This window comes from Colobus angolensis, unplaced genomic scaffold, assembly GCF_000951035.1.
Source record: "Colobus angolensis palliatus isolate OR3802 unplaced genomic scaffold, Cang.pa_1.0 Scaffold172, whole genome shotgun sequence".
Classification (NCBI taxonomy): domain Eukaryota; kingdom Metazoa; phylum Chordata; class Mammalia; order Primates; family Cercopithecidae; genus Colobus; species Colobus angolensis.
In genome coordinates this window covers 2,099,414-2,107,725 of record NW_012114844.1, presented here as the reverse complement: position 1 = coordinate 2,107,725, position 8,312 = coordinate 2,099,414, and positions in this window count along the sequence as shown.

The window sequence follows — 8,312 nt, the reverse complement described above, 5'->3', positions numbered from 1 at the left end:
GAATGTACTAAGGATTTCGGTAGAGGTCACCCATTCTGCACCAACACAAAAGAGGGAAGGGAGAGTCTGGGAAGGGCTGAGTATCTCATGCGTTTGTGACTAGCATGACTTAAGCAAGAGGTCCCAATGGGGCCCATCGAAGATGGAGTCTACCCACTGGGCGCACAACTTGTTGGCTCAGCTTTTGCAGAAATCACTTAACAGGCCCCCAGATCCAAGCCCGAGACCCCTATAAGTCATGAAATGGGTACAGCCTCCCAGCAGGACACCAGATTAAAATGCCTGGAATGTAGCTTGCCTCTAGTTCTACAGCCACAACCTCCAAATTACTAATTCTTTCAACACATTTTACTCAGCGTCAAACATATATGCCAAGAATAAAGGAACGTTGCCTGGGGCTGATGACGCCAGAAAACAACATTTCATTGCAGTGATTTATCAGAGTGTGAGCATTTCTCATTCACAAGGCTCGTTGAGTGCAGATGTGCCCACTCATTTTTCTCACAGAATCTCCATGCCTTTAACTGGCAGCCATGTTTCCATTGCAGCCAGGTTGAGTTTCATTTGGGCCCATGGAATAGAGCCGTGTCAGGGATGATGTTACATGGGGTCCCTGGAAACCCTCGTGATCTCTCAGACCCCACTTACTCCTAGGGAAGGCATGGTTTTGAGAACTTCCTGCGGAAGAGCACGCAGAGCTGCCTAGTTACCAACTCCATGAGGAACCAGGACCCCAGATGCTAAGAAGATGCCGAGAAGCTTGGTGTCATCCTAGACTCACTATCTACGGGCAGAATGAAGTGTTAATTCAAGAACAGTAGGTTCTCTTCCTAGTCATCAGATTGGGGTGGGAAAGACTTTTGTCCAAGCCTGGATGCTAGCACAAAGAGATGTGCTGGCTCCCCTGGAGACAGGACAGAAGAAAAGAGAAATGATTTAGAGTGTGATGCTGAGAAAGTGTTCAGTGAAGGCTACTTCAGGCTTTTTGTTCATTGGTTTATGCCCTGTACAGTACATGACACTCTATTAATGTTCAATAAATTCCAAGGAATTCGTCTTACTCTGGGTCACACCATCATTCCTCAATTGTCTTTATCTATAATGAATTCACAAAGACTGGTTGCAGCTTCAGAAAAGTTTTCAGATAGGTCTCAGAACCCCCACTCTATGCTGGCTATGAGCATGCAAACTTGTATTTTTGTTCCTGGTCTGTTTCAAGTCTATGGTAAGGAAGCAGAGAGCTGGGATGGAGACACAGTTGGCATCTCATTGTGACAAAAATTGGTTGACCTCAAGGGGACAGGCTGGCAGGAGTAGTGAGAGAGAGGTGGCATCTCATCTAACCTGTATCCTTGGATTCTAAAAGGATTCCTAATGAATGACAGATGGGAAGAATTGAAAAGCAATGAGTAAAGTACTGATTCCTGTCACGCAAGTGGACCCTGTATGATGCCTGGGGTCATCTGATGGGAACATGGCATGTCTCAGGCAGATGGCCTGTAGATAAAGAAAAAATGGAAGAGAGGTAGGGGATCGGGCTTCATGGCTGGGACCAACATGGAAACACAGGTTTCTCACTGCATCAGGCCCAAGGATTCTGTAGATGCCACAGATCCAGGATCCAGGGGACCTGGGCCTCCTTGGACGTTAATGAGGAGGTTGAGGACACAGGGAAGGTTGAGAGAGCATAGCCTTGTTGAGCAGGCCACAGAGGTCCCCAGGACTCTGCTCTTCTCCTGGAGAGACATAAGGCACTACCAGCAGGCCATGGGACCCTCTGCCTATTTTCATCCACACCTGCTGTCTGTTTTCATGCTCAGGCACAAGGATCCATATCCCTTTTTTGAAAGACTGTCCTCAAGCTATTGGATCCTACTTTGCCAAAGCATGCAGAGCCAGGGGTGCCTAGGATTTTGCATCCCACAAAGAATAGTTTATTACCAATGACTGCTGGGTCCAGGGTCATCAACACCCCAGCTTCCTTGCTCCTGAATGAGGGCATCTCTAAGTTGTAACATATTTTCTCCAGAGCATCCCGGGGGGTTGAGATACAGTTACCCTCTGTGGAAACTTTATTTGCCTTGCTTAGTCTTCTTTCTTTTCAGTCTCACTTCCTGGAGTGAGATGTCTCCCTGAGCCTTCCCTGGGGTTCGGAGACAACTGAGCCTCCTTATGTATTGCATGTTCTGTGCAACTGTGGGATGGAGGTGGTAGCAGGTGGAATTTCCCCATCCCTCCCAGTTTTTCCTGGGAATTCCTTAAATAAATCACCTTTACCCAATTTTTCTCAGATTCCACCTCTGAAGAACTCAGCCTCAAGCAGGGCTATTGTAACAATCACTAAACTGCAGTTGCATAAAAAGTAAGAACTTTTTTACTGCTATGTAAATTACTCTCTCAGAAAAAAAAAAAAGAAAAAAACCCAAACATATGTGCTTTTAAAAGCTACAGATTCAAGCCTGTAATCCCAGCACTTTGGGAGGCCGAGACAGGTGGATCACGAGGTCAGGAGATCGAGACCATCCTGAGCTACACGGTGAAACCCCGTCTCTACTAAAAAATACAAAAAACTAGCTGGGCGAGGTGGCGGGCGCCTGTAGTCCCAGCTGCTCGGGAGGCTGAGGCAGGAGAATGGCGTAAACCCAGGAGGCGGAGCTTGCAGTGAGCCGAGATCACGCCACTGCACTCCAGCCTGGGCGACAGAGCTAGACTCCGTCTCCAAAAAAAAAAAGCTATAGATACAGGCTGGGTGTGGTGGCTCATGCCTGTAATCCCAGCACTGTAGGAGGCCGAGGAGGGCAGCACCTGAGGTCAGGCATTCCAGACCAGCCTAACCAACATAGCGAAACCCCTCCTTTACTAGAAATACAAAAATTACAGGGATGTGGTGGCACGTGCCTGTAATCCCAGCTACTCAGGAGGCTGAGGCAGGAGAATCGCTTGAACCCAAGAGGTGGAGGTTGCAGTGAGCCGAGATCGCGCCACTGCACTCCAGCCTGGGCGACATAGCGAGACTCTGTTTCAAACAAACAAACAAACAAAACCAAAACAAAAAAAACAATGTTATAGATACAAATAAATTAAGTTTAACTTTTCAGTCAAAATAATATTTTAGTAATGTTTCATACTATAGATGTGAACAGGACTTTGTCCTCAAAGATCAATTTTTTCAAAGACTAGAGAGAGCAACCCATCCCTATTTATTAATACTTAGACTTTCCCAGTCTTAGCAGTCAATGTAGCACATTCCAGGGAATGCTTCAGTCCCAGGAAAACTAAGATATTTGGTGACCCTACCCAGGATGCCAATATTTGTTGCCTGGGAAGGCAGAGCCCTGGAAAGGAGGAAGCTAATAGGATTTTGTAAGACCACGGAAGTCTGAAGGGGATTTCAGTAGTAACGGAGACCACCTTCTCAGAGGAGGAAAGGAAATCCAGGTGTTCTGAAGAATTTTATTTTGTTTCCCAGAATCCTTAGTAAGAGAGAAAAGCTCCTCTCAGCCTGGACTTTCTGCAGGAGCACGGCCAGGAATCAGACTCACAAAGATCCTGCGATAAGCTGAGGAGCCCTCTCTGTCAAATTCTACTCACCAGGCCTGTGGAGAATGACCCTTCCACACTGACCCAGAAAAGCCTGGCCAGGTCGAGTGCATGTGCTCTGCTCAAGTCCACACCATAAACTGAAGGTGAATCTAACCTGGTGATTTACCCATTAAAAGGAATCCTGAGTCTTTGAGGCTGAACTTTCTGAAGAGAGCAACATTGCTTCTCCCCCGAAGAAAACCAATATAAGACTCCCAGCAGCCTCATCAGACCGTCTAAGGACCCTGAGAAGGAGGGAGTGGCTGAAACCCAAAGCTGGTTCCTTCAGCAGAGAAAGGGAAATCTGGGCAGAGAGCCTAGAGTGCCACCCCAAGAGTATAGCTTCCAATGCTTAGCCCGCTGCTGGTGCCCCCAGTCAGGAGACAATTTCAGAAAATGCCTGGTGTGATGGTTAATATCAAGTGTCAACTTAATTGGATTGAAGGAGGCAAAGTATTGTTCCTGGGTGTGTCAGTGAAGGTGTTGCCAAAGGAGATTAACAGTTGAGTCAGTGGACTGGGAAAGGCAAGTTCACCCTCAATCTGGGTAGGCACCATCTAATCAGCTGCCAGCATGGCCAGAATAAAAGCAGGCAGAAGAACGTGGAAGGACTAGACTGGGCTAGCCTTCTGGCCTCCATCTTCCTCCCGTGCTGAATGTTTCCTGCTCTTGAACATCGGGCTCGAGGTTTTTTAGCTTTTGAACTCTTGGACTAATACCAGTGGTTTGCAAGGGGCTTTTGGGCCTTCAGCCACAGACTGAAGGCTGCACTGTTGGCTTCCCTACTTTTGAGGTTTGGGGACTCAGTCTGGCTTCCTTGCTCCTCAGCTTGTAGGTGGCCTATTGTGGGACCTCACCTTGTGATTGTGTGAGTCAGTACTCCTTAATAAACTCCCTTTATGTATACATCTAACCTATCAGTCCTGTCCCTCTAAAGAACCCTAATACACCTGCATCTTCATTTCCTCAAGCTGCCACAACAAATTGCTACAAAGTGGGTGACTTCACAGAACAAAAATTATCTCACAGTTCTAGAGATCAAAAGCTTGAAATCAAGGTCTTGGCAAGGTTGGTTCCTTCTGGAGGCTCCATGCCTCTTCCTGGCATCTGGAGGCTGCCAGCAAGCCTGAGCATCCCTTGGCCTGCAGCTGCACATCTTCAGCCCCTGCCTCTACCTTTCCCTGTGTCTCTGTCTCACACTCTCTTCTCTTGTCTCTATCAGGACACCAGCCATTGCACTTAGGGCCCATCCTAAATCTGGGATGATCTCACGTTGAGATGTTAACTACATTTGCAAAAGTTATCTTTCCAAATAAGGTCACATCCACAGGTACCAGGGGTTAGAACTTGGACATATTTGGGTGAAGGGCAGACATCGTTCAATCCACCTCACAGACAAGGAGTGAGGGAGGGTTCTAGCTCCGAAGTCTTCCACAGAGATGGACAGAAATCCAGGTGCTCTGTCTCAGAAGCAAGGAGGTCCCAGCCAAGTACCCAGGAGTGCAAAGAGCAGCTACACGCATCCTTGGTACAGAAGTGGGGGCCAAGGAAAAGTACATGTCAATTCCCGATGAAGCTTTTGAATGAGCAGAGATGACAGTTGCATGAGCTGGAACAATACATGGACAGGAAGCAAAATTGGCCGAACTGGGAGAGACAACAAACAGCTGGTCAGTCCCAGTGCTGGAGAGGGAATGGCTTAAGGAAAACTTAGCCCATGATATTTAAACCTCCAAAGGACAATAATGAAGTGGGAGGTTCAGGGTCATTCTCTAGGAACCTCCTTTCAGGCACTCTCATCTGCCGCCACCCCCACCCCACCACTGCCCAGGTCTAGAAGATGCAGGGCTCACAGGAGGCTCAGGACAGGAGTCCTCAACCCTCATGGCAGGCTCAGGGGGATGCCTCAGCCTAGGTGAGGGAAGCAGCCAGGACCTCAAGAGGAGAGGGAGGCTTTCAGGATGCTGAGGGCCAGCTGCACTGATCTCTGTGATTAGAATATGATTCACTGGGAAATGGGAGGTGGGAGGGAAGACAGTTTCGAGAAAGGCTGCCCCCCAGGTCTGTTGTTTGTGGAAGCAAAAGGAAAAGAGACAAAGCAAAGGCAGGAATTATGACTTAATTAAGGAAATGGGGCAATGAAGAAATCTGGCAGGATATAAGCGGTAGTCATAAATCACTGAAACCAACACCGCCACTCTTCTTGTTCAGCAATCCTCAGGCAGAGAAAAGAACAAGGCCTGTGTGAAAGAAACAAGGAAAGACCCAGTGTTCTCAAAAATATGAATCCACACAGCTTAAGGCTAATAAATTCAGTGACGACAGAGATTAGGGGGTTTGTTCCTTTTTTTTTTTTTGCTTTGGTTTTGCATTAAAATGTATTGCATTCTTACTTCTGCCTGGAATCTATTTGTTAAGAGGACAAGATTATGGTCTAGAAATGCCCTAGAATGGACAAACTTCCTGGGTGGAAAAGTGATTAATGCATTTTTTTTTTTTTTTTCTGTGACAGGGTCTCACTCTGTTGCCCAGGCTGGAGTACAGTGGCATAATCTCGGCTCATTGCAACCTCCACCTCCCAAGTTCAAGAGATTCTTCCACCTCAGTCTCCCAAGCAGCTAAGATTACAGGCATGTGACATCACACCTCAGCTAATTTTTATATTTTTGGTAGAGATGGGGCTTCACCATGTTAGCCAGGCTGGTCTCAAACTCCTGGCCTCAAGTGATCTTCCCACCTCGGCCTCCCAAAGTTTTGGGATTACAGGCATGAGCCATCACAACCAGCTGATTAATGCGTGTTTGTAGATTGATTGAAGGTGAGGAAATCAATCAAAAGGCAATGCTGGATTTGCCGGTTGAAGGTACTACTGCACACCCTGGCCTGTACATATCGGTGATGGCTCACGAAAAACACAGGAACAAGCGGGTCCTTAATTTCCAAATTCAACTTAATTTGTAAGTGTTAATTTCCAAATGCAACTTTGATTTTGTTGGATTTTTTTCTTTTTTTTTTTTTTGAAACAGACTCTTGCTCTGTCACCCAGGTTGGAGTGCAGTAGCATGATCTCAGTTCACTGCAGCCTCTGCCTTCCGGGTTCAAGTGATTCTCCTGCCTCAGCCTCCCGAGTAGCTGGGATTACAGGTGCCTGCCACCACTTCTGGCTAAATTTTGTATTTTTAGTAGAGGTAGAGTTTCACCATATTGGGCAGGCTGGTCTTGAACTCCGGACCTCAGGTGATCCGCCCATCTTGGCCTCCCAAAGTGCCGGGATTATAGGCGTGAGCCACCATGCCCAGCGGGAAGAGTATTTTGTAATTTATAAATAAACTGCATTTACACTGTACTGAAGCCTTATTTTAAAAAATTTTTGAAATAATTATAGATTTATAGGAGGTTGCAAGGAAATGTACAGAGAAGTTCCATTCATCCTTCTCTCCCCTTCACCTCCTTTTTAACACCTTACACAGCCAAGAAATTTACATTGGTGCAGTCAAAGAAATCAAAGAAGCCAAGAAATTGCACCCTAGCCTGGGCAACAGAGAGAGACTCTATCAAAAAAAAAAAAAAAAGAAAGAAAAAAGAAAAGCGTTCTTCCAACTTCCTCTTTTTTTCCTTTGTATCCTCTGGCTGTGGTGATGTGAACTTACTTTCAGCACTCAAGAAAGCCAAAAGGAAACCATAATTTTGTTCACAGGCATGTATTATGGAAGTAGCATCAACAATGTCAAATGACAAGATGACACAGCTGAAAAGTAAATTTCCAGCCTGAAAGTGTCTTTTGGCTTTGGAGCTAATGTGTCACTGGGAACCTAACAAGTACAAGTCCAGTGGAAAGGCAGAGGCAGGAGCCAGGGGCCCTTTATGCGAGGGCTAGTCCCCTGAAGGTTATTCAAATGAGGACCCAGACATCATGAAGCAGATATGACCTTGATTGCTGCCCTAGATCACAAGGTGATGCCTAGGTTTTAGAAACAGGCTTCATGGGCAGAACAAGCAGCAAGTTGACCTGATGGCACAGAAACCGAGCTGAGCCTGCAGGTGGAGGTAAAGAGGTCACAGCAGTGGGCAGACAGCTGGCAGTCTGGTAGCTGGGCAGGCTCGGATGGCCACTTTTTTTTAGAGACAGCATCTCTCTGTCACCCAGGCTGGATTGCAGTGGTGCAAGCATAGTTTACTGCAGCCTCATGCTCCTGGACTCAAGCAATCCTCCCGCCTCAGCTTCCTGGGTAGCTGGGACTACAAGTGTGCACCACCAGGCCCGGTTAATTCTTTTATCTTTTTGTAAAGATGGAGTCCAACTTTGTTGCCCAGACTGGTCTCCAACTCCTGGCTTCAAGCAGTCCTTCCACCTCATCCTCCTAAAATGCTGGGATTACAAGCATGAGCTGCTAAGCTAGGCCTTCCACTTCTTAATGTGTAAGCAGGTGTTCAGGGTGTTCAAGGATCACCGCACACATCTGAAGACTCCAGGCCCGGTGCAGTGGCTCATGCCTGTAATCCCAGCACTTTGGGAAGCCGAGGCGGGCAGATCACTTGAGGTCAGGAGTTCGAGACCAGCCTGGCCAACATAACAAAACCCTGTCTCTACTAAAAAAAAAAAGAAAAAAAAAATTAACCAGGCTTGGTGGCATACATCTACATACCTGTTATTCCAGCTACTTGGGAGACTGTGGCATGAAAATCACTTGAACTCAGCAGGCAGAGGTTGTAGTGAGCCAAGATCGAGC